The sequence below is a fragment of the Halichoeres trimaculatus genome, unplaced genomic scaffold (assembly GCF_033239565.1).
Source record: "Halichoeres trimaculatus isolate MK-OKI-2021-1 unplaced genomic scaffold, fHalTri1.1 fHalTri1_scaffold_4, whole genome shotgun sequence".
In the NCBI taxonomy this organism is placed as follows: domain Eukaryota; kingdom Metazoa; phylum Chordata; class Actinopteri; order Labriformes; family Labridae; genus Halichoeres; species Halichoeres trimaculatus.
Genome location: NW_027437182.1, coordinates 8310064 through 8337903, shown reverse-complemented (window position 1 = coordinate 8337903; position 27840 = coordinate 8310064). Strand labels below are relative to the sequence as shown.

Sequence of the window (27840 nt, the reverse complement as noted above, 5' to 3'; positions counted from 1 at the left end):
TTTAAAAAGTCAATAAACATCTTTGTTCCAAAAAGCTACAATTTGAAACTGGAGTTGAAGCCTCACAATTCTGATTCAGGCTGCAGCATCAACTCAACTTTAGGTACTAAGTGCTTTAAAAACAGTCACAGCTGAAACATTTTGCCGTACATAAAAAGGCAACGCAGGCATACATCAATCAATCAATCAATAAAACAGTGGTGCAGAACTGCTCATATTTCATCCCATAACTTTCTCTTATGAGTTCCTTTTTTGAGTTTTGGCTCATCAACTTGTAGTTTGGTCTTTTGTTTCCTGTTTTAATTTCAAAGTTCTTATTCTGTGTTTCACACTTTTTATATTTTAATCCACTTTGGGATTTAATGCCATTTGGTTGTTTTTTCCATGTGTTCTTTTAAAAGTCAGTATTCTTGTTGACTTTTGCTTTTTGCGTGCAAAATTTCCTGTTTTATTTGTTGTAGTCACCTTGTGTTTCTAGTCAAGCTCCACTTCTTCCTCCTCCTCCAGTTTGATTGCCCCTGATTGGCTTCACCTGTGTTGTTGTCACACCTGTATTTGAGCACCCAGTTTGCTTTCTGTCCGGTTTGCCTTCTTCTTTGTGAGTTTGTTGAGTCTCACCCAGTGTTTACCTCCTGTGGATCAGTTCATGGACATTTTAACTGAAGTTGTTCTTATGGATTATTGCTGGAGATTCAGTTGGAGTTTGGACATGAAGAGAGGTAAGTTTTTGTTTACATTTTGATCTTCTGTTTGACGAGCCTGTTTCAGTTGTCTTCACTTGTGTTTTTTTTCTTCTTCCTCATCTATTCTCATCCCTGTTGTGTTTTGTTTGCAAACTAAAACACTGTTTTATCTCAATTGGACCATGTTTTTTAAAAAAGGAACGCTGTTTTTAATGAGACTTAAGCATTTAGATCTAGATCATAACTGTAGCTTTTTGGCTTCATGAAGACATGCCTCTTTTTTTTTCACCTCCAGATGTCCACAAGTCAATTATGCTGTTTGGGGAAAAACTACATTGTCCTAAATGTTTGGCCACTTTCACGTTTTGTCCATTGTCAATAGACAAATTAAATCAGTGTTTTTATGGCACATTTTGGTTGGAGAACAGCATTTCTGCCACATTTAAAATCTTGTGTCCTGCCTCTACCCAGGTCCAATTTTGAGCTAATAAATCCAGGCCAACTGGCATATCTCATGGAGTGCAATTTAATATATCTGTTCATGTAATGAGACATGCTTATCTCTCTGGTCTGCTCAGCCGCCTGAACTCCTTAAACCCCACTTTGATTCCTATATGAGTTTCAAAACACAGACTAATTCGATAACAATATTTGGTAATAACTCCAGCAGTCAATAACTCACCTGAAGCTTCATTGCGATCCATTTATATCTAATATGATCCTCAATGAGGAGCAGTGTGAGTGATTTCACGGCAGTCACTCCTTCCAATAAACTCCCACATATGACAGAATAGGATATTTGAGATCGGTAAATAAGACAGATGCTCCAATAAACTGGACTAATGTTTCAGCCGCACAGAAATGAGCGAATGGTAACCATGGTGCAATTTGGAAGGTACAAAATCCATTACAGAGCCATAAAGTCTCATTTTAACATCTCAGCACTCTAAAGTGAAAGATTAGAGCTTTTTATTTGGAAAAACTGATTAACTCTGGAACACATGGCCGTGCAAACAAGATCTGATATTGTGTTTGATGCATTTAAGTTTAATGAGATTGTTAATTGGAAAAAAAAAATGGGGAGTTGTTTTGCCCAGTTTGTCAAAGAAAAATAATTGCAAGCTTTTTTTCTTTTTCTTTTCTTTCTTCTTTTTTTTTTTTTTGTCATTCAACAATAAGTTTCCTCAATAATATCAAGCCTCTGTCTGCATCAGTCTGCAGCAGGTCACTGTGACATGCCACAGCACATTTTGGTAATCATTCTCCAAACTTTGAAACATTTTCTCTTTGGGCAGCACACCTTGGCTCCCATTCAATATAGTACTCATAATATGAGATGTGCTCATTCTTGATTGAATAAGTTCAAGATTGGCTGGCTCAGCCTTGAGTTCTGCTGTGCTCAAAGCCCCTCAGCACATCCTGTCCTCTTTTATAAATACCCAGCATGCTGGAGACGGCAGGCGGGCTCGGGTCTGAATCATTTTGTCGCCTCCATCTACTGGAAAAATGCAAATCTTTATTTAAATCTATTCATTAACCTCTCCCTAGTTCCTGTTGCGCTGTGCTGACACATGCCATCACCTCAGTTCCTTTGCTTGCTGGAGGTGTAGAGGCTGTAAAGAAAATATTTCATGTACCATCTCTGTACCTCAGCAGGAGGGGCAAAATGACTGTCAAGGAGCATCAGTGAGGATGGGGTGATAACTGTTCAGAGCAGCTCCTCTTCTCCCTCTTTTTCTGTCCTCCCTGGCCCGGCAGCATCCGTTCCCCCTTATGTAAATGTCACTACGCTGCCTTATAGACCCCACAACATCCATCTCCTTGAGGAAATGCCACAGCATCAGCACCGCTGTGCATCGATCCGACGCCTGAGTTGAGGCACTCCAGAAAAAGAAGAAGAAGAAAGGGGTCAAGAGGCACCGTGCTATTTCAGGATGGGGTATTTTCTGCGTTACAATGCTTAAGAGGGCAAGACCATGTCGAATTTAAATGACCTCATAGAAGCAGGGAGAGGTTGATAACAGTAAGACGGACACAGAGACAAATACAGAGAAGGAAAAAAAAAAAGGAGATATCTATTTTTCATTCTCGCGGTGTGAGGGTGCCTGTCGCTCGGCACGATAAGGAGTGGTTCTGCTTTAGATTAATGGCCTGCTTACAGTGCAGCACCAAATCAGCGCAGATGTTGTGCGCTGAAAAGATGACTTTGCTGACAAGCAGTGTGTCCTTTCTGTCAACAGGAGAGACTCCCATCCCCTACCATTACCCCCACACCCCCACCGAGCGGTATCACGCTGATGAAAATCTCACACCTCTGAATTTAATCAAGGAATTTCCAGTTATTTCTCGCTCAAACTAGCTCTCCTCCTCCTCCGCTGGATTGTCCCTTCATCCCCCACGGAGCTGCACCGGATGATTTCATCAGGCAACTCAAAGGGATAGCTTGACATTATGAGTGATAGTCTTGTTATTAGTTAGCTTGAGTTTTCGTCACTAGGTGTGTTTGTGTGGGTGGAAGAGTATTGGCAGCTCAATCACCCAAATGACAGGGTGTTTGAATCTGATGCTGCGGGCACAGCCAGCTGCAGGATGGTTTTGGATTTAGTCAAGGACAAGTGTTGGAACCTCCTGATATCGTGCTGTGTTTCTATCCTGTAAATATCAAAGAGTGGCTTAATAATGGACAGGACCATTGTGAAATCATGAGCTAATTTGTAACTGTAATTTGAAGGCTTAAATCCGGCTTGTTCACCATCTCTATGTTTGATTTATGGAGCAATGTTTGGACTAAAAGGTGAATACTTTATGCACCTATGACTTATTCACAAGCAGAAAATGAGCTCATAAAAACTCATTTCTCTTTAAAATGCAGTCCAAAAAACTGTGTTTTTGACTTATTTTTAGTTTAAAAAAATGTTTGATTACTCTTGAGTTGAGCCTCATTTAACTTTTCAGTCCAGAAAAATGTTATGTTTCAAGTTATTTAAAGACAAAAATAAGTCCTGAACTGCTTATAACAAGTCAAAAAGAAATCTGCCAATCGGACAAGAAAAACCTGCTAGAAAATTTTGCTTGAGACTAGAATAATGCCACAATACAAGTAACTTAAAAAAAAAAAATGTATACGATTTTTGTTTATACAACAACAAGAAAACATAAATCCACACACATGGACATCAATAGTAAACAAAGTAAAATAAGAATATCTATACATTTTTCAGAGTATTTTGAAACTCACATGCATACACACATGTCAACCATAACACACAAACACACTCACATAAACAAAAAAAAAAAACATATATACAAAATAAATAAATGAAAAAAAGTGATTGATTGACTGATTTACAAAAGTTTAGAGTTGTTCCCAACCCCCAGGCCGTGGACTGGTTCCGGTCCGTGGGCCAACTGATACCGGGCCACTCATTAAAAAATAAAAAATAAAAAATAAATAAATAAATAAAATACTCAACTTAAATTATTTTCGTTTGATTTATTATTTGATTCCAAACTATGTTTTATTCAGAAAAATGATCAGATTCTCTCTGTCATACCTGTCTATGACTCATTCTCGACACCAAATCCCCTAAGCTAGCAAATTGGACAAAAAATAAAGTGAGGAGACAGAGGACGAGCCGGTCCGTCAAAATCTCGCCTGATATTAGAATGGTCAAGTCCCACACCAGGGAAACTGTTTAGATACTGCATGAGTGGCTCCGAGCCCTCCTGTTAAGGGTACATCGAATTCTACAGCCTAAGGTTGTACATCGCATCTCTTTGCCATTGGTTGTGTGAAAGAGGTGTCACATCCTACCATTTAAAAAAAAAAAAATTGCTGTCCTAGCTAATTAAGAGGAAAAGCGCGGACTTTTTTGCATGTGAGTGGGTATATTTGAAGAGGCTAGGGCTTGAAATAAACCAAAATTCCAGCTATGGGACAGGGATTAATAATGCAGCAATAAGACTGAGACAGCATTTCAAAAACGGAAGACCAGCAAGGAACAAACCTTGACCAAGACCACAGCATATGATAAATGGTGGCAGGAGCTTGTTTACACCTATCATATACAGGGTTTAGGTTTGGGAATATTTTTGCAAGTTTGGCTTTAGTGAAATGCAGTAACTTTTTTCCATGACTGGTCAGGTGAATGTGGCTCATTTTAATTCTATAAAGACATTTACTACTGAAAATGAGACAAAAACGCTTGATAAAATGTCATGTCTTTTGCACATGCTTTACCCAGGGCCTTACTTTTGGTAAGTGGCAACCTTTCACAAAATTCCATCCCTCATGTATTATAAAAAAAAAGCTATTCAAAGAGACCAGAAACCTTTAGTACCCAACTCTTAACATGTTTCATTCTGCTGTGATATGGTTCCAAATAGGATAGATTCCCCAGTGGAGTCAGCCCCATGTGGCCACTCAAAGGACACCACTCGGTCGAAAGATTAAATCAGCATCTTCTGTGTGCATCTTCATCTCAACCCACTGTTTCAATCCTTTCAAGCACCCTCTCATAATGTGACATCTTTCACAACTCCTTTGCATAGCCGATTTCCATTTTCACAAATGATAACAAGAGATGTCTTTAAAGGAGGGTGTGCTGGGGAAGCTATATAAAACTAATTGGCACTATATAAGGATTTGAATTGCATCTGGCACTGGTGTGGTTTCAGTGTTGGGTTTGATTAAATAGCTGGACCTCCTGTTAGACACAGTTGGGCTGGCACTGCTCATCTCTGCTTACTGGCGCCTCTCCTGGGCAGCGCTTCCCTCTCCCATCTGGCACTGCCATCACTGCCAGTAAGCTTCTCACACCATATCGCTCTGTCTGTCTACCTCTCACCATGAACTCCTCCTCTAAATATTGCCTTGATTCACTGTTTCACGCTGAGGCACAGAGTGCGCAAACTCTGACGCAAGGCCACATGCAGAGTTGTTGCCGTATCTTGTGCAGTTTTTTCTTAAGTATTGTTCAGATTTTCACTTTTTCTCCTCGGATCACAATTTGTGTCTGCTTGTGTGCTGTTGTTTCACATCCTCCCTGCACGCTGGCTTTTCTCTGTTCCTGAAAGAGTTGACAATGACTCCTGGAATCATGCTGAGACTGCAGGTATTTTTGACAGTCCACATTTGAAGAAGTACAGCTAACTGCACCAAATTACAGTGATTTTGAGCAGCAGGAGCTGTGGCAGGGTGTGAATGTACTGGGGTCAGGGTACTAGGCGAAAGCCACAGCATAAAAAAGTCTGAAATAAAAGTAGCAATTGTCCATCCTGCTCTTTTCATACTTTAAATGAAGATGTAGAACTCATGGTCCTTGTCGTAAGCTTGTAGCCATTAAAGCATTATTTCTGTTCCCGTGGCCTAATGGCTTTTATGCAGACTCCAAGACAGGAGCAGATTTCATCAGAAGTGTTAAAATATAATGAGCCAGTGAACCCAGAGAGAAGTACTGATGTTATGAATCATGTCATCACTTTATTTTGATCATCTAATCATGATTAATGAGAAATTATTTTTTAATCACGTAGAAGAACTAATTGACATTAGTGGATCAGAAGCATCGCCAATTATGGGTGTGGGAAGTGGACAGTTTGCTGCAGAATATGACACACCAGAAAAAAAAAAAAAGATAAAGAAAAAAACAGCTTCTGAGTCTCATTTCTTTACTAAAACTGTGTAATAATTGGCACTGACTTTAAAGGTTAGCTCACTAAAATGAAGTTGTCCTCATTTGTCCCTTGTTAAAGCCGGTCATGTTGAGGGTTTTGGTCAGTTCTTTCAATGAAGTGGTCTCTGTGAGAAAGTCTTTAAAAGAAGGTATGTGGTTTATTCAGAGTCACTGCAAATTGCTTTCTGAGTGTTTGTAGCTGTTTTTGTATTCTTGGTGTTAAGAGCAGCAGAAATTTAACTCCACTTACTTTACTACCTCTCTAATGGTTTGCTCTTTTTAAAATAAAAATAGTTGGGTCGATGTTGTATGATTTTCCCTCTCAGTGACCACAGCTATGCATCACATGGCTTAAGTGTTATAACAAAGATCTAGAGGTTAAGCCTTGCCCAAGTAGAACAAAACAGTAAAGAACTCTAGGTTGGGCCTAGCCCAAATCTTTGATCAAAGGGAGAAAGAAAGGAGACAGCAAACGAGTGCTGGGTTCAGTCCTCCAACTCTCTTTCAACTTTTTCAAGTGTGCAGGATATATATACAGTGTGACAAACAAGATTGAATAATTATGACCTTAAATATAGCAGCTGTTGTGGCGTAGAGTATATGGTGGTGTGAAGTTGTATAGTGACAAGGGCCCCCTTTTTCCATAATACATGTAAAGGGAAAATGGTGAATTCTGACACAAGAGGCCCCCTCCTCACATTGGAGAACTTCATTTTACCATTTAAATGAAATAGGCTGATAATGCACTGCAAAAAAATGAAATCTTATCAATTGTTTTTGTCTTATTTTAAGTAAAAAATGTCTTAGTACACTTGATATCAGCCACATTTAACTTATTAGTCCAGAAAAGTGTCTTTTTTCAAGTTGTTTGAAGACAAAAATGAGGCCTGAATTGCTTGTAACAAGTTATATATATATATATATATATATATATATATATATATATATATATATATATATATATATATATATATATATATATATATATATATATATATATATATATAATGTGTGTGTGTGTGTGTGTGTGTGTGTGTGTGTGTGTGTGTGTGTGTTCATATTCATAGACATGGAAGGCTGAATCCCTTAAAGTTAAATGTATATTTATTATACTTTATTTGCTGATTAATTTAAGGACACATGTAAAAATGCAATTGCTGCCCTGAGGCATCACCATACCATTGCAGGTTCATCATGACAGCATGTTGGTATACTGTCTTTGGGTATGAAAACTGTTCAAGAGCAAAATGGGTGTTATTTATTTATTTTTGGTCTCTCCAGTTTCCACCTAGATAAATTTGCTGTTGGTTTTAGTAAAGTTCAGACTTGCACTGTAGGCTCTGATCTACTACAGTGAACTTGTGAGTCTTCTTTACAGGGCACAGACTCATATCCTCCACACATTGTCCAACAATAAAAAGTCTGTTTCCTTAAAGCCATAAAAGTGAAATCTTTTGTGAAATAGTTCACGTAAAGTTTGACAAAATATGTTGAGACTCCTTGACCCGTTCATTCCAATGGGGTGTTCCTCAACTGTGCAGTGTTGCCTGCAGGCAACATTCAGACATGAAATCTTATTAAAAAAAAAGTTGTTTTTTTGTTGTTGTTGTTTTTTCCAAGTTTTTACACTTTTTATGGCATGCATCGTAGACTGCTGAGGCCGTCAAGTTTTATCCATGTGTTTTGGGAAAAAAAAGTGTGTTGAAATATGAAAACCTTTTTTCGCCCCAAGGCAACATCCCCCCAAAATTATCTTTATATATTTTTATTTTTTATTTTTTTATTTAAAAAAAATCTTTGATTATAGTATTTTGATCTATTTTAAGGGAAAAAAAAAAATAGAACACTTCTCTTTTTTTTTTTTTTTTTTTTTTTTTTTGACAGGTATCACTATATGTACTTTAGCTCGTCATCAAGCTCTGCTCGAGCCTGATAACGAGCCATTCATTTGAATCAGGTGTATTGGAGTTGGGTAACATCTAAAACATGCAGGGCAGGGGGTCCTCCAGGACCAGGGTTGGAAAACACTGCTTTAGAGTGTTAAAACCTATAAGCTATCCCATAAAACACTTCTTCAGCTCTAGATATCCCAAATCATAGTGTGCACGCTATTTGCACAGCCTGTTTCAGCTAAGATTCCACTCAAGAATATGTTTATTTTTTGTATTTTTTGCATCCACTTGTCCTTTTGAATCTTGACTAGAGACATTGGTTTTGGACCAGGTATCCAGAGCATCATGTTATTTGTCCTTCAAAAAGGGTTGTTTTTCCTGTTAGAGGATATATCTGTTATCAGAGCTTAGTGCTCCAGGGCGAGTTTTGGTGTCAGTCTGTCCAGAATTCATCAGCTCAGTGCGTTCTTTTTTACCAAAACACTGTAAAAATATGTTTTCTGAAGAATGAGCAACAGTCCTTCAGTACTCACTCACTTACAATCAGCATCAAACATCTGACATGTCTGGCTCATGGGTTTGATTGCAATCACTGTTTGGTCCTACCCCAACAACGTTGCATCACTTCAAACTCTCCCTCTCTGTCCTCCAACATCAGCGTAGTCTGTTACTGCACAAACAAAAGCACACACAATACTCGCAGCAAGCTGCTCCTCTCTCTCAAGTTCTACTTCAGCTCAATAAGGGTGGAAAACAAAGTATGTTTCACATTTGAGCAGTGAGTTCCCTCATGACTCAATCCAAATAGAAACTATTCTAATTTGCATTGACTCTCTTCAGCGCCTCATCATTTAGTGTGCCCACCACTGCTGCAGGAGCTGGAGCCCACGGGAGACAAGGTTGTTTGATGTGAGAGCAACACGAAAAAATGACAGTTATGAGATGTGAATGTGCCCAGCTTTAGCTACAGAGAATGACTAAAATGTGATTGGCACCAGTTTAGAACAAAGTAACCTCGTCGGTTCCTGCTATAGAACTAGGAGTTAATGCAGTCAGTCATAGTTGACAGATAAAAGAACATACAGCTCCACCAGAAGAGACGAGACAAGACTGTGCATTAAACTCCAACATCAAGACATGTACAAGTTTAAAACTAAGACTGTGTTGGAAAAAATAATGCCAAAAAAATACATATGCCAGTATTATTATCCACAGCACATTTTGGACATGCTGATAATCTGTCATCTCCTTAAAAAACAAAACAAAAACAAAAAACAAAAACAAAAACAAAGTCTCATCATTTATCACTCAAAACATTCTAGAGGCCACATTGATTTGGGAAAAAAAGAAAAAAACAGGCACATTTTTCATTAGCCATTTATTCTTTAATCAAAAGAGATGCTTAGGTCATTAAAAGTGTAAAAACTAATTTCATTTTTAATTCAGTGGCAGCTGGGGGTCATATTGGTTGGTCGGGCTAACAAATGCATCACGCCTCTATCGAGTTAACACAGCCGCAGTAAACTGTATCTGAGACAAAAGTTACTGCACAACACAAAAACACAATCAAGAAGTGTTTGAGGCCAGAAAAAAAAAAAAAAAAAAAAAAGTTTGACAGTCTTAGCCTTGATAGTAAATGCCTGTTTTACTTTACATACCTGTTACATCTTTGTAAATCATTGTAGTGTGTCTCATCAAGTTTCCAATACTGTCAAAAAAATCATTACCTCCTTGTTGTATCCAAGCTGTTTCCCCAAAAAGCAAGCAGAAAAGCTATTTCTAAAAGTTTTGGTCGGTCCTTTTTATCCAAACCAAGTACTATAACTCTGAGCATAATACAATAAGGTAACTCGATTTGGTAGTTCTTAATGACATGTCAGGCTTGTATTGTTTCAACCAGGCTGATAGATGGAGCTAGAAAATTTTATTAACTAAGGGCTGTTTGGGAGTTAGACGTTTGGTGGCCGTTGCTCTAGATCCTGGGAATCGTACCACAAAAGCTGCAATTTTGTCATTTGTTCTTTGTTGTTGGTTCTAAATCTCCATTGTAATAAATATACCCTGGCTTTTATATTGGCAAATACCCATTCTAATCTGATACCAGTATTAATTTACAATTCTCTTTCCCTTTACACAATGATGAGACTGAGACTTCTAATTTTATAAACTAAATATATTTCATTTGGTTTTAACAGTTTGTGTTTTAACAGTATTTGGTTTCTAATAATAAGCCTCAGCAGTGGATAAGTGAAGAATTAAATTTGCACTTTGCAAGTTTTCATCAGTTGTTGGCAAAAACAGAAGAGCATAGAACTAAGTTGAAAAGATCAATCTTATGGCTTGGCTCTTGTTTTAACAATATTTGCTCTTTTTTTTTTTCTTAGTCTGGATCAGACTGGTACCTTAAACCAGGATTGGATCGGTGCATCTATTCTCTTAACGTCCATCTGTTCCTCCAAGGACATGGAATAAGATAAATTATTGTTTTAAAAAAAAGTAATTACTGTTTTCATTTTAACACCCATGATTCCCAACAGTTCTCACTTGTTTGCCAACTCAGTAGCACCTCTCCAATCTTGTAAAGCTGCAGGTGTGTTGCTGGTGAGATATCTGGTTTTCCAGTGACTATTGGGTTTGAATGCTACTCCTGTTCTTTCCCAGTCCTCCCAGTTGTTAGCTTGATTGCCAGTGTTGGGTCTAAGGCAAGGTGTCAGATGAAGACAGGGAACAAGATTTCTAAGTGTTTTTTATTCATTTTCTGTAAAAAGAAATCTAGTTTTTATAATCTTTTATTTATGTTTTAATGTGGAGACACGAGGAGGACTCTAGTCCCTCAGTCCCGTCCAGTCTTGACACATGTCACATGATGAGTCTTGACCTTCTTCATCTTGAGACAAGAAGGTGACAGGAATCCGGTTCAGGTTCTGTATCTAAAGAGAGGATTTCAGGTGATATAGAATTAAATGTTTTGCTGCTTTCCAAAATGTTCAGAAGTTTTTTTAATGTAATGTTTATTCAATAAAACCAAACTTAACAAAACAGTTGGCTAATGCCCTCAAATGAAACTTTGCAGGCATTTTATGGTATAAGTATTGTATTGACTTTGTACATTAAACAGAAAGGAAGAAATGAAGTCATTCTGTTTGTGTAAAAATTAAAATGGAAGTAGGCCATCAGGGGGAAAAAAAAAGTAATTGGATCTGGCTCTGAAGCCTAGCAGCAGGGCAGTAATGAAGAGGGAGATGTCCCTTGATTGTAAAGTGCGAGCTGTAATGGTTGAAATTTCAACGTGTGCAATTACTCACACTGATGTCTGGCCTGGGTTCAAATCTTTGCCACTCCTTTGCATGAATCTTCCTGCACAAATTAAGTAAGTAACAAGCAAATCAATTAAATTAAAATAGATGCTTTTGTTTTCTGTGCATTCCTAGGGAAGAGGCGTTTTAGTAAGATTCAGATTGAACAGCTCAACGTTATGACTCAGCAAAACCAAACATCTCCAAGGAGGAGAAACTTTGCAGAGAAGAGGGTGCCTGCTTCTACCGATAAAAAGCTCTGACTGCTTGCAGAGCCTGAACCTTTCGTCGTCCTGGCTGTCAGTGCAGCTTTTCCTCTGTATCGAAATCTAAGAAGTGACTCCTCCACAAAATGTGAACCCGGCACAACAATCAGAACTCAAGATGAGTGCCAATCATGTCAGCTTTCACGTGTGCGGAGGGGATAAAAAATAAAACTCTGCTCTAACGTATCAGAACAGAGAGGCTGACAGGCAGACATAATCTCCCCAGGAGTCTGAGCACTGTGCTGTGGATGAAGGATAACGGAAGGAGGGTGGGGGTTGATGGAGTGCTTGTGGAGGATAGATGGATGGCTGGAAGGATGGATGGATAGAAGGGAGGGGTGTCAGAGGGAGGGATGGAGTGTTGGACTATACTCTGATGCCCTCGCGCTCTTGATATCAGGTAACTACTGCCTGTGTTGTCAGTCAGAGTGACAAACAAATTGCACATATACACAAATAACGCAAAAACACATACTTTCAGTAGAAAGCATGCACATGTACGCTCACACACTCACACACTTGTCAGATAAGACAGCTTTGCATCAGGGATCACTGCTCACAAGCCTGAGACCAGCCAAATCCCGTTCAAAAATCCTGCTGCTATTGATGCCAGCGGGGAGTCCTGTGAACGGCGCGGCATGCGCCTACACTTGGTGTGTGATAAAACAAGCAAGAACTGTCATGGTCGATAAGGAGGGGCACTTTATCTGTGGATCAAGCCTTATCCTGATGAAACCAGTCATCTATGATGGCACGGTGACATTTTATAGGCAGCAGTGGCTCCATACTTCACACCATGAGACTGATGCTGTTTCACAGCAGCATTCCAGAGTTTATTCTGCCCTTGATGCTGATGACAGCAAATGATCCCGGGAGGGCTGTTTGATATGCACATCTCAAACAACAATATGCACGCTGTGTTTTTCTTTTTTCATCCTGAAGACCACCAAGTAGCTGATTATATTTGAGATTATTAAACTGAAGGAAATGTAGTTGTACCTGAATCCAGCTGACATCCTTTGTGCTTTGTTTCCCAACTCTGACTCTTGTTGTTCTGAACCAGCGGGTCATCACCCCAATAAAAAAGAAATGTCAGCACGGACTTCATCTTGCTGCCTCTGCACATGTTATCAGATATTTTCTGTGGTACGTCTGTATCACTCTTCCAGACTGGAAATAAAAATCAAAGACGTGCAGATATTACTAGGATGTAAGTCACAAATCAGCCTTGAAATTGCGATAGTGAATTTGAAGACAGTGTGAGGCAAATTTAGAGATGTATGCTTCTTGGAAAGACATATTCTGTTCCCATTAGTCATGCTATCTGTATACAGTTGTTTTTTTCCTCAGCATCTTTTAGTGAAACATCAGCCAGTGTCTGTTCTGTTTCTGTTTCAATGGATGCTTAAAATTCAAGGTCCAGTTTGGTTCTTCCTGGTACATGGTTTGGTCTCTTTCAGGCACCCTTTAGCATCTGTTTCTTTTTCCTCTCTGACTTACTACCACTACTGCTGCTGCTACTCCTACCCCTACTTATAATAATAATAATAATAATAATAATAACAATAATAATAATAATAATAATAATAATAATAATAATAATTATAATAGATTTATTTATATAACACCTTTCAATACAATTCAGAAAATGCTTTAGAATAAGTAAGTAAAAACAGGCACAAATGAACAGCAGACATTAAAAACAAGATAAGCAGCCAATCAATACAATTATTAACAGAAGTAAAACCAATGAAATCAAGATATAATAACAATAATCATAATGATAAAACTAAGGAAGTCTGGTCTCCTCTGGCAGGCTATTTCAAAGTCTAGAGGCTCTCATCAAGCAAGCTCTATTGCCCTTGGTCTTGAAGTAGGATTTATTCTAAGTTGCTTTTAGAGTAAATCATTTTCCTGCCATAACTCGGCTTTGGCTTTTGAATGCACAAGGTACCTTGCTTTGGTCCCCAGAGCTCAAGTCCTTACTTAATCGTCACACCTAACAAGTACCTCATGACTAACATTAGGTGGGCTCACAAGTTCACTTCTATTCGTATTAGAATTAATCAAAAGGCTCCATCAAAAAAAGAAAAAAAAAATCATAAGCACACGTTGATTGCAGTAAAACTGCCATTCTGATCCAAATTTCAAAATCCTAAAAAATGGCCTTGCAGTCAAATTATTCTATTGGCAGACTTCATGTCCGTGTTTTGACTCTTGCATCTTGACATCGAGTCACAACACTTGGATGCATCTCTTATCTTTAAATATCCTCAACAACCTATTTTAAAGGACCTATCTTTAAACAAAACATCAGTTTCTCACCCTCTCCTCCATATTGCTGTCAAAGGTAATGTTATACCACTGCTTCAGGAAACAACTAGAGCTCTTGAGCCATGGAACAGACACTCAACCTCCATCTCCTCTATCGTGTTGCATAGCTCTGACATTACCCTGTTCAGCAAACATGATGTGATGTCACATTACGGATGGCTATATCTCCACTTAAAGCTTGTAAACAGCTCATGGCAGGAGGTTCTTCCTTAAGATTTGAACTGAAATAGCAAAAAATTGTCATTTAAGACCACCTTTTGTCAGTTCTCCTCAGCTCACTTCTAGCTCTGTCATATCAGTAATGTATGCGTCAGTCAGTTTTTCTTTTATTTAAGCAAATGCACAGTCAGTTTCCATTTTTCTGCAACGGTTGGCACACAACTTGATTTGATTTTGATTTTAATTTGGTTGTCTGGAGATTTAATAAGAAGTTTTTCCAAACAACATTTTTTGGTGTATGGTTAAGATACATTTCCTTTGTATTACTGATGTGGCAAGAGTCTAGGTATTTCTCTTTAAAATTTAGCTGCAGTAATTGGAGATTACTGACAAGAAGCACACACGTCTTCTGCTGGCCGCTTCCAAACAGAAGATTTGAGGGTACCTTGGAATCAGTCATCGAAGAGTGAAACAAGTGACAATGTTCCTCACTTTGAAATGGATGCATATCACTTTGAAAAGAAAGGCCTAAACTTCAGCTCCTCTTATAGTGTCATATGGTGTGAAGTGGTTTGAAGAAAGAGGTGCAAAGACGGTACAAAAGCAACACTTCCCCTGATGTGTCAGCTCTTACATGATGGAACGGCACACTATGGGCTGTTGTCTTGTTATTCGATGTAAATTCTCATGTTACAGCATTATTGTGTGGTTTTAGATGAAGATTACATGCAGAAGGAGTGCTCTAGTATTGTACAAAATGAAGGCTCAAAACAAAAGCTTACATTGTAATGTCAGTTGAACACTAAAAGGACGCCTTTAAAAGCATGGATCCTTTTATATAAGGTTAGCAGTTACACGCCACACAGGGGCTTTTATTGTAGATTGGCTCTATTCCCTTCGACACCTGTCAAGATGAGTGACAGTTGGCGGGGCAGTAACTTGCCCGGCTACGGAGGAAAGAGGGATTCTACTGTGATTTACAGTACTGAACTGCACGAGAGTGAAAAAGCACATTACAGCAATCAGCACCTTCAGCTTTTCAGTGTTTCAGTTTGTCTTCGGAGAAGTTGTAATCCCCTCGCGGTGCATTTTCTTCAAGGATCCACCTTTCTTTTCATTTTCAATGCTTACACCTATAAATGAAAGCTCTTAAACTTCACAGTGAGTAACACTTTACCAGCAGGGGTCTGGTGTACGGAGACAGATCCTCTCAACCTGTAGCCTTCATTCCCTCAACGCAGCACCAAGCACAGCTGTGGCAGTCAGGAGAGTTTAAAAATGTAATTTCCGGAAATAATGAACCAATTAAAATTAAATACCACCCATAAACACAGACTAATCTTCCCCTTATTTGCATTTTGCAATTCATTACTTCAAAGCACTCATCTTAGCATGACTGAGTGCTTCCTGCGCTTAATATTGAAGAGTACCACATGCTATCTGTCTGTCTACTTAAAAACCCAAACAACTTACTTATGTTTTCACTGAAACTGTATTCCAAACTTTTCCAGAATCACATCACTCAAACTGCCATCCAGCTATCGTCCACTCTTCCCCTTGAACTTCGCTAATGGTTGGCGTATCTGTGAATATGTTATGGCGACAGCCCTCAATAAGACAGTGAATTTATTTCCTTCAATGGATCATAAATCTGCTGAATCTGCAGAGGTTCACTTATATGTAATGATATTCACTGTTAATGCAAATCAATCTGTCAGACAGTGTAAACAAACAGGAATTAAATGAACGCCTTTTAAACACTGTGCACGCTGCATTAAGTTTAATTCAGTCTTCAGCAAATAAACACAGCTTCATTTGGTCTAATTGGTGAGCGGTGGCCAAATGTTCAAAGAGCAGATTGGTAAGGTCACCGGTTTGATCCTGTGACCATTGGAAAACAGGAGAGAGGAAGAGTCGTGCTTGCCAAAGGATGTGATGCCCTTGAGCAAGGCAGTTTACCCCCCAACTGGCTAATGAACAGCACATCAGACTGCAGCTGCACTGGGTGGCTTCCAAGTTTGGGTTGAAGTGTCCTTGATCAGGGTGCTACTTTGGAAAAGAGCATTACCTTCATACAAAAGGTTAGAAAAACATTTTTGTTTCAAAATAGAAAAAAAAACAACAACAAAAAACAACAACAACAAAAAAAAAATGCATACAGAATTTTTAACCCCTGCTTCAAAGTAACATCGTCAAACTAGTCAAACCATTATTTTAAAAATAGCTACCCTAAAAGAAAAAGGGCATAGTAGTGGAGCAAGAAAACATAATTTCACCTCTGCCATGACAGCAGAAGAATAGAACAAGTTAGGGACAAAGCAAAGGAAGACTGTCAAAATATCCATTTTGGATGGTTTTGTTTTATTAGGTAGGCAAGAAAATAATAATTCTAGTAAACCGGACCTTCCAGGTTCCTTCGAAGACTTCAAAGACATCAAGATGAAAGTAAAATCCCAGTCTATTGTAATTATGACCTTTGCAGCACAATGACCGTTATCTAGTCTGTTAATCTCTGAGTCTTGTGCAAGACTGTTAGATATAATGTCTAACCCTGCCTGATTTATTACATTCACAAGAAAAGGACACAGATAGATAACAGCAAAGAGTTTCTCAATGCCATTAGGATGTCGCAGTGAGTTGACCTTCGACATTTGGAGTAAAATAATATCCCTTTCTCCATTTTAACTCTGAGACATCTGTGTGAAATAGTGTCACAGAGTAAATTATTTCTTGGGCTTTGGCCAATTTTTTTTATGAGATTACATTCACCTCTGACCACCAGATTTAAATCAGTTCATCCTTGAGTTCTAGGACACATTCAGTGAAACGTGAAGAAGTTTTTGGAAACATAAAAATAGCAGATGGGTCGCTGCAACTTTATGCCTTAAGCCTCAAATGTGGTGGGATAACAAGTGGTGATATTTGACAAACAGTTACAGTTGTCCTTTGATTGATTTTTCCATACGTCTGACTTCCCCAACAACAAACACAGAATCAGTTCCTGAGTATCAGTTTCTTTTTTGACTTGCACAATACAGACTCACAGACTCTGATTCATGGTTTTGTGACTTCGCTGCCACATATTCTTGCACTAGTGTAACACTAAATTATCTCCCGCTGAAGTTTTATGAAACTGATTGAAGACTCAACACTTTGGTCATCCGGCATATGCATGGTACACATATTATCTTGTGTCCATGCACCGCCTATGCCACCCTGAGGAGTAAATCATGCCCACAGTCGTGGCCATTACCTCCAGTCATCTTCAGTGTTCACTGAAACTGAGATGAAAGCCAAGAGTGCTTTCCAGGGGATGTAAATTATTAAGTAGCAACATGAAATCTAATTCAGGGTGATAAATGGAATTACATTAAATTAGAGTCCGAGTCTATGCAAGCCAATCGTTACTTGGAGGGCAGAGAAATAATGGTGTGTGTGTGTGGGTGGAGGTGGATGTGTGTCTGGGTGTTTTTTGATTAATGGATACTTCTCTCGAGCTTGGGCTGTACGCCTGAAGTTTCTACAGAACGTCAGACATTCAGTCCAATGATACTTCCCTGTGGTGAGACAAAGACGAGCTCTCTCACCTTTTTGTTTCTGGTATGAAGGTCTACCAAGAAACCCATGACTTCATGTGTTGAAAACACCACTGATGTGTCTTTTTAAACATCTTTCAAGTCAAATGCTATATTTGAAAAGTATACTTGTTCTAACTTGGCAAACTCGTTTCTCTTTCCATTAAATGTGTTGCTGTACCTTCCTCCTGTCAAAGAAAACGGAGACGGTCGGGGGTGGACTGCCATCTGGAATAGCGGGAGGTACCCTGTGGGACATTCAACCTGTGAGACTAGCAACAGTGATAAGATTAAAAGAAAAAAAAAAAAAAATCCCACATCGATTGATTTAGCTTTACACAGACTGACTTCCTCAGTTCCAAGTGTGTGTGTACTTGTGTAAAATTGTGCAAACGTGCAGCGTCTGAGTGTCCCTTAGAGGAAATTTAAAAGACAACAGGATGAGTGCAATCAAAGAACTTACCCATGGCTAATATTTTACGCTTGTAGAAGATCTATCAACAAAACTGGGTACAATGCGAAGGAATAAAAAAGGGAAAAACAAGACCAGAGGTAAAACATCAGCACTGGGGAAAAAAGACAAACTCCAAAAAATACATTAAAAAAAAACTTATACAAGCACACTACTCCACTATTCCATCAGTTGCTTCTCTATACAAACAAGAGACCTGACAAAAATAACTCGGCACATCATTTAGGTAATCAGCTTTTCTACGAGCCCTTGATTAAAGAGCCTTATTTAAAAGAACATAGAAACCTGAACATACAAACAAAGCAATAATTCTGCCAAGACGCAGCTCTGCTGAAAACTAATGGGCCTTTGTGAGCACATTTGATTTCAGGAGCATATTCTGGGCTCATTATAAAGCAGTTGAGGGCCTTGCGTAACTTTTCTTTTTGCTCTTTGCATATGCAGCAATTAATCAGGGGTTCTTTGTGTGTAAAAGTGTGTACATCTCAAAGTGGTCCTCGCCCGCCGCGTATATGCAGAAAGCCTGCAGGGTAGAAATGTAGTAGGACTCTGACTGCACAAGAAGAATTGTTAAGTGCACTATAGATTTGTTGGAGGCCCACAGGCTGTGTCTCTTCATATGAGGTGGCTCTTTATATTTCTAGCCCTCAACATCAGGTGTTGGCTGAGCCCTTGATCTTTTCTCATTCTTTTTTTTTCCTTTTTCTTTTTTTAAATTCTTAAACTCATGAGGACCCTCAACTCCCACTCTACAGATCCCAGGGTTAGTGGAGCAAAATCTGGAAAGTGTGGTTCACAAACCTGTTTATGTATTAAAAAGAAAAAGAAAAAGAAAAAGAAAAAGATGAGAAAAGATCAAGGCCTCAGCCAACATTAAACCTGAGGCCACAAGCCAGTACCACAAGCTTGGAGCACCAGACCTGAGTTATGCTCAAGGCCAACCAGAACTATCTGATGAAAGGAATTGAAAAGTAGGATTATTTCTACTTGATTTATTTCCTCTTGAAAGTCAAGTGCCACATGGAGTTTGAAGTCAGGTGTTGAAATTAAACATCATTACTTGAAACAATATCTAAGAAGCATGATGTTCTAGAAAGTAATGTCTGCAGTGTTGCCAACTCCTCAGCAAAGAAAGAAGCTATTGGCTGTCCTGGGAGTTGAAAAAAGTTGCTAAATGACATCATCATCACTTTATTTGAATTATTGGACATTTGCATGGAACTGTCATGGACACTAGGAGAGCACAAACTGTTGGAGAAACAAAAAACAACAACAATGTTAACTTGTTCAGAACTGCAAACGGACTTTAATTGTTAATTGTTTTTTTTTTTTCCTTTTTTCTCTGTCAAAATTTCAACCCTCCTCTTGGGACAGCCCACAGTTACTGAAAATAGATATTCTAGCTGCAGTGACAAGTATGCACATAAGTGATTTACTTGCATGAAGTTGCCTGCTCTGGCTGCAGCTGGGAGGGACTGCTGCACGACGTGGAGGGGGCCCTTGGCAACACCAGCTGCTTGTCAGAAAGAATAAGATTAATACATGCATTCACCTCATTGTCATTGTCAAAATAGTGTTGGCAAAAGAGGGATAGGAAGAAAAGAAATTAAAAGAAGAAAATATGATGGTGGTGAATTGATTAGTTGAACCAATAAAACCTGTTTGGTTTGTTTCTTCATAAAATTTCCTCTTCAAGCTTTTATCTTCCTTCTAAAGCTTGCTAAAAGTAACTTACGTGTCACTATCTTGTGTTCAATAAGAGTTGACTCCTTAAAGATAGCTGTGTCATTTATCTCTAATAACCACCCACATTTACACAAGAGAACAATGTGAGTTCTGGCTGTCAAACTGCGGCTATCTGTTCTTCAATCCTGTAAAAGTATGCAGGATGGATTGCATTAGCCACTGAGGTGCAATTCCGCACAGTCCTTTCTTGTTTTGATGCAGAAGTAAAGCAAGGTTGGATTCTTGACAACCCTGTTTCTTTACACATTCCTTCTCAGAGTGGGCTGTTTCTTTCATGCAGACTTGGAGAACACTTATTACTCTTCATCATGTTCTTCACACATCATATTAAAGTGGTGAGTCAGGTTTGATAACCATGCTTGTTTTGACACCTTGTAAACAAAGCCTTGATGAAACTGATGTGTACTGTTTTTGCCTTAATATTTACTGTTGCTTTACCAGCACCTTCACCAGAAGAGATGGTTGATGAGTGTTAGAAGTGTCTAATACTTATGAGAGTAATAGTTTAGGTTTTGAATTAGAGACTCTGGACTTTCTGTCAGGTTGGGGAATAAACCAAAATTTCCTGCCCATGCATGACCTAAATACATCGAGGAGGAACATAAGAAGGATTTTGGAAAGGATTTCCTGTGCTCTCTAAATTGCCAGGATGTAATAAGAATTATGCATTGCGTGTATCATCCTATATATAGAGTCTGAGTGAATCCAGCTCTGACCGTTTTAGCGTCCAAGCGAAAGAGATTAGGATTTGGCTCCCAAAGTAAACCCCAACTCTGCATACAGCAATCTTTAAATTTGTAATGACTGCTGCTTAATATAAAAAGTCCAGCAGATTTATTGCATTTCTCTTTGTTTTGATTTATTGGGAGAGTTTTTTCTTCAGATAAACCATGTGCAGTGTCGTGACTGTCTGCAATTTTCACATACCATTGACTGCTGCTCTTCCTCACACTTTTCTCCATCATCTGCTGCTTTCTCACCATCCTTTGTCTTCCTCAATCACACGCTGCTGTCTTGTTCCCTTTATATATCACTTTCTTCTGTTTCTTGGTCTGTCTGTATCACTTGAAAGGATTCTGAGCATGACCCGCTAATTAAACGACAGCACCTTGAATCATGATGGGAAGCAACAGACATCTTATCGCTAATCGCCAATTATGGAGAAATTACTTCAGAGGCTAACTTCTAACCCTCCCAATCAGAGAAAGATGAGCGGAGTTACCTGGACCTGAGCTCTCTGACTGTTTACTCTCTTTTTCTCTGTAAGCTGTGTCAGAGTGCGAGGCCCATGCGTGTTGGCAAAAAGAGAGTATGAGCTAGAGGTGAATGTGAGCGGTGCAAAGGTAATGGTTAGCTTGAAGCTGACTGTAGCATTCAGCCAAGTTTGATATGTATTCAAACATTTTTTGGCCTAAACAAACCTGAACTTTGCTCCCATTGCTTTCTTTGTAAACATGTATCCCTGTCTCCTTATGAATATCTTGTTTTGTATGAGTCGAACATGCAGAGCAGGTCTGCAGGACCTCTTGCCTGGATGTGATCAACTTCTGTGATTGAATATTTCATGCACTGCAATCTCTTGAATACATTACCAGAAAACATACTTCTGAAATTTGCTCTGCTACATGAATAGAAAAATAGCTGTATATATGCAATATACACAATATCCTCCTTTAGGACAAATAAACTGTTTATCTGTTCTAATGTAACCAGGGAGCTGGTGTTTACAGACTCCTTCATTATTCAGTAAAATAGCTTCTGGAAAGCACACAGGCTGTGGTTAATACATTAATTTGTCACTTGAGGTTCATGCCCCCAGTACTAGCTTTGCACACATCGACAAAAATACTTAAAATATACATGTGCTGTTGTGTAGATATTTAGTGTGAGGGGGAAAACATATCCCCAAATCTATACCAGCTTTTCCCACAGTTTCCATGTGGATCACACGGTCCTTTACTCTGTTCTTATTCCCAAATTTTAAAGATAGCATCTCATATAGATGCACAACCCACTTCAGTGCCTAGCCACTTGGGCTCACTTGGATTAGACAGGCTCTAACTGAGCATGGACACTGAGTGGTACTTTAAGTATCCTTGCTTTGATGCCAACATTTGCAGCCAGATGAACATAAATGAGACTGAACACCACTGAGACGGTAAACATGGATTAGAAAGCAGATGGGTCAAAAGTGGGCTATGCCTGCTCTTCTTAGCCCTTTATTAACTTACCTGAAATAACCCATGTTGGCCCTCCATGGGAAATAATGGACAAGGTTCATTTAGTGATATCTTAGTTGGGCTCCACACTCTTCTCAGTCCTGATTGACTAGTTTTAATCCGGTCTGACGCAGGTTTCTTTTTTTTTTATGTATTTATTTTTTTATAACTTGTCCTTACAGGGTTCATGCTTGTTGAGGTAATTTTGTGTCAGCTAGAGTTTTTGCCTGCAGTTTGGTATCATTTGGAGTTCACCTGCTACTCAGCACCATAATCATTCAGTATTGTAGCACTTAAAGATGCTACGAGGAAGATCTGTTTTAGTTGTACTGCCCCCCACCTTCTGGCCCAGAGTCACCTGCACATTGTCATAAATTACTTTTAGCAAGGCGTGAGTTTGTTTTGGAATTAAAATGAGATTGGCTCCAAAGAAATTTTCTTTGTTCAAGACAACATTTTAATGGATACAACGCGCCAAGTTACAGTTACGTAACACTGTGGTTTGAGACGTGACATCAAGCAAATGCTGTAGCAGCCGGCTATATGTGGGGGCATTGGCAATCCGATGCTCTAATGTATCTGTAGGCTAACGTGACAATAAGATAACACTGTTGGTAAGTAGTTTAGTAGCTGTGCCTGTTATTCTCGTTGTATGGTTGAGGGCCGCACAAGACCATACAATGACTAAAATGGCAGCCAAAGCAGTGTGAAGCCAGCTCCTTTAGCTCTAGAGTCTAGCGTTGGGTTTTTTGATTGCTCCAAAACATGAGGTGACACACCAAATATGTTCACATAGGCATAAAAATTGGAAATAGAAGCATGTAAATCAGTATCAAAACAAATCAATATCAAAACAAATGGTGATGTCCTTAGCAATACCCAGCCCCAATCCTAACTCTGCCAATCTTGGCCAGGACACTCTTGTAAAAGAGATGTTTAATCTCAATGAGTTTCTCTTCCTGGTTAAATAAAGGTTTAATAAAAAAATAAAAAATAAAAACTCTGCCTTTGAGCAAGATAGTGAACCACAAATTTCTCTTGCTGTTGTTTTATAACAGTTTGATAAATGAGGGGGTGTTGTGTCAGGATGGGCAGAATTTTTTCAGATGGAAAAAATGTGCCAAATCGACAAGCTGAACCAAGTGGTGTGGTGACCAGAAAAGGGATAAAGTTGAAAGAAAAAGATGAAAGTGCTGAAAGTGAAGACTAGACTTAAGTCTGAGTTGAGCTGTGATTTCAGGACTTAATGTAGACCCCAGCACTGATGGTTTGGACCGAAACTTGGACTGAAGCGTCGGTTGCATTTGGTTGTGGAAGACAGAGGACTACAATGCATTTATTGCTAATCTTAACTTCAATGTTCTTGTTTGGTTTTGAATGAGGTAACAAGAAATTTTCTCAGTTTCTCTTTGAGAATCTGGGACTGAGACTTGCCTTGGACTTGATTTTATCAATGAACCACATCAAAATGTTCAAACAGCTTCATTTACTGCCCCAGACTATACCATCATCTGGAAGTGGTCAGCCATGTCATTCTATTCAAACTGTCTACTGTACATGTGTTATGTGGGCTGCATGTTTCCAGGTTTTCCACCACCATCTCTGTCCGCTGTGACTCACTGCTCCATCTGCTGTAGATCCATTAGACAAACAGACCATATTAATTGCATTGATTCAACAGCAATTTGACTGTATTTGAGAACACGCTGCTTTTGATTTCCTTTGGAGTACACCACCAGCCTAACCCACACAGACATGTACGTCCAAGCTGCTGACTCTTTGATCTGTATACGCTCCTGCAGGGCATATGAGTCACTCAGCTTTCCACCGTCTGTACATTTGTGTAGTTCTGCGCCTGACTCCTGTGTAGTTTTTTTATGCCCTTTCTCTTCAACCTTCATATGCCCACCTGAGGGAAGAAGCCTTACCACAGGGTGGGGATCAATGAACTGCTGTGTTGTGCTCAGCCAGCATAGGATCTTATTTAGAAGCCCTCCAGGTGGGTAGGATCAGTGGTGCACAGAAGGTGAGGGCAGAACCAGCATCCATTATTTATTTCTTCATTTAACACTGGCAGCGGGTTACTCACCCACTTTTATTTGTCAAAGAGAGTAGGAGCATGTAGGGCTGCTTCTCCAAAGGGGTTAATATTGGGAACTTAATTGGATTCCTGCAGTGGGACAGATGGGAGTTGGAACGATAAGGGATGTGTTGTAAACACACTAAGCCCTGTCGCTGATAAAAGATCTATTTGTGCTGGCTGGTCTTTTGCTATAATGTCAGTGCATGCCAGAGTAGGGCGGCCTGGTGAGGCATATTGATCCCCCAATCCTTCTTCAGTTAGAGGAATGAAGAATCAGTCCTTGCCAATAAAACATAACTTATTGTCTTCCCCAATGTTTTCCAACCCACCTGTCTGTCCCTCCATCCATCGCTCTTCTTCACCGTTTATCTGGCTGAACAGCAAACACTTTCTAATGAGAGCTTAAGAGCAGGCTGCTTTGTGCTGTTAGAGATAAAGCTCCTCAGAGGAGAGGAAGGACTTCCTGAAGGTAAAACGTGAAACTGTAGAGACTGCTTTATCTGTATCTAGGAGGGTTTTATGAAAAGCAGCACACAGTGGCTGAAGAACGAATTTGAGTTCAATTGCTTCATAAAATAAATCATGTTCCTGCAATTTTCTCATATTCCTCATGACGGAAGATGTTGCAATAGCTCTGGCTGTCCCCACAAAGGACAGCATGGTACTTTTTAAACCTGGGCTCCATTTTTTTTTTTAAACTACTTTTTTTTTTTTTTTTTTTTTTTTTTTTTTTGAGAAATAGGTCAGATTTTGAGATTATGGTCGGAAATCTGAGATAAACATCAGAATTCTGACTTCTGACTTTTCTTTAAAAAAAAAAAAAAAAAAAAAAAAAAAAAAAGCAAAAAAAAGAAGACATTTTTTTTCATTTTATTTTATTTTTTTTTAACAATTTATGTATTTTTTCGTGTCCCTAATCCTCTTCCGTAACTGTGATCCACCTGCTCACTGACACACCACTAAACCACCAGGTCAAAGTAGCAACAGTCCAGAGCTGCTACTGAAAACTTGTAGTCAGGTGGTTTGAATCATCTCTAAAAGTTATTTTCCCCAAAGCTTTGTTTGACAGAAGTATACTTTAACCCCTACTATCCAGGGGCATGTTCAGACTCCTCGGACTGGGGTGGCCAAACTTGGGCACTGAATTGTGAAGGCATGGCATGATGTTTGTGTGTACTTAGAAAAGAAGTATTATTAATGGTAATGAAGCAGTGCTTGTCAAAGTATTTTTAACAGACATTTTGCACAGGGTGAATTTAGTTTTAGACTTTGGTAAAGTAGTATAATTTACAGAACATTGCAAATTAGTGAACAAGCCACTGAGCAAGAAGAAATTCAAAGTGCATTGTTTTTTCTGTCAGTTTGGACATGTTAATTTGTTCACCTAAAGGTGCAAACTGATACTCCAAATGGTGTCTTTTTTCAACATCCACCAAACATCCATTTATGATGACCACAGTGTGGTGCAGTTTTCATATTGCTTTATGCATCTCCTAGCTGATTCTGAAAATTCCCTCTATAATTGTTTAATAGTCACAAACCTCTATTTAGTCTTAAAGTTATCTGTACACAGAGACAGTGTGTTTCCAGTCTGAGTTGGATCTAATTCATACGTTACCGTCTCCTTGAACAATGTGTCAAAGACTGAGATCCCAAGCTGAGCTGAACCCAATGGCTCATAGATACACCTAGCAATCCCAATCTCAGGAATGATAAATACTGAGCACATGGGCTCTGGTCTGTCAGAATTGACTCTCCATTACACAGGGCACCCATGTGTACTATCACATGTCATTTTCTCTTCGATCCAGCTTTATAAACTATTTCAGCTTAAACCATATGAGTCCCCTGAGTCTTCTTCATCAAGAGGTCAGGATTCCTGAAATTTCCTCAACACACAGTACCTCTGTTTACCAGTTTCTAAAGGTGACACACTGTTCTGGTTCATTTCCCCATGGCCTCTATTTGATTTTCTCAGCAGATGATTACTGTGAGTGTAAATACAAACAAATGTGTCATACATTTCCACTTTAAACCAGCTGCTGATCGAAATTATTATTCGATTTTTATTTTTTATTTATTTATTTATTTTTGTGGGAAGTGACATATGTGGTAATGAAGACCGTTATTAGTACATTTTGCTGTACTGAGCCCTCTTTGTGTACCTGTCTTATTTTGACCCGCCGGGCCAATGTCACCTCAATTCACCTGTCTAAACAGATTTGGAAAAAATAATTTCTACAATTAGAAAAGATTGTGTGAGGTTTTTTTTTTTTTTTTTTTTTTTTTTTTTATTTTATTCTTAATCTGGTAATGAAAAAATGAAAAAATTGTAACAAAAATGGAAATTTAAATTTCTAGGTCCAGCTACAACACAGTCAAAACAGCTGATCATAGCAGCAAGTCTAGCCTCTGATGAGTGATACTTTTGAAGTTAGAGGTGGACCCTGGGGTGGCTATCCAGGTTTCAAAGGGGTCCTATGCCACCCCTGGCCACCCATTCAGTCACACCCCTGCTACTATCAGGAACAAAGCAAGCTGGATAGAAAATGTTGGTTCCTTAAATTGTTGTGGATGTTTTGTGGATAAATGTTCTTTTGAATGCATATAAAAAAACAGAAATGTGTTCTTGAGACCCAATATAAGAATATCCAGATACTGTCTGTACACCCATCTGTTCAAAGTACTTGATGCAATGTGCTATTCAGCTGTCATACATTTTAAGATAGATTTGATGAATAGATGGATTAAGAGAGTTCAGCTTGGTACCAGTAAAACTTTGTCAAAAGATTTTGACATTAACCTTAATGTGCTTGCCATGTTAACTAATTCAGAGCTTCTCAGATGTTAAAGGTCATCCTTTAAGAGTTGAAACACCAGCAAACAGGTCAGGTCATTTCTAAGAGAAGCAGCTATGTCCTGCTATAGAAAATGATGCTATTGTACTTTCTGTCCTATCCCATACAGGCCCGGCCTTGCAAACCCTATAAATTCATGAATGAAGTGTGATATCGGAAGCCACAAGCATAAACCTTGCAAGTAGAAAATGACGGTACATCAAGTTTCTAATCCAAGTTGTAAAAGAGACAACTTTAATCAAAGAAATGGAAGAAAGTTGTTAAAAGATCTTTTCATATGAGAGCAAAGCACTTAAGGAGTCAATACACAATGGTTCATGATTAAATTAAAAAAAGTGAGGATATTTGCTTTTACAGCTCACATTCATAATTTAATAGATTTATCCAACTGAGACACTAAAAGGCTCCTGAATAATTGTTGTACAGTTAAATATGCAGCATAATAAAGGGGATTCCTTTAAACACGCCGGTTTTTACACCGCCTTCAGGGCCAGAGCTAAAGAACTCCCTCATTGGGAATCCAGCAACTAAAAATGCCAAATGATGTGTTATTAAAATACTTTGCTCGTGATAATCACCACA

At 38.8% G+C, this 27840-nt stretch overlaps 1 long non-coding RNA gene across 1 annotated transcript in view; it reads left to right on the top strand.

Moving 5' to 3' along the window:
- Positions 1-592: 592 nt before the first annotated feature.
- LOC141789507 (uncharacterized) overlaps positions 593-27840 on the top strand; it is an 83848-nt gene continuing 56600 nt past the window's right edge. Inside the window, exon 1 of the long non-coding RNA XR_012598212.1 lies at positions 593-719. This is a non-coding gene — a long non-coding RNA (uncharacterized LOC141789507). The remainder of the gene's footprint in view (positions 720-27840) is intronic.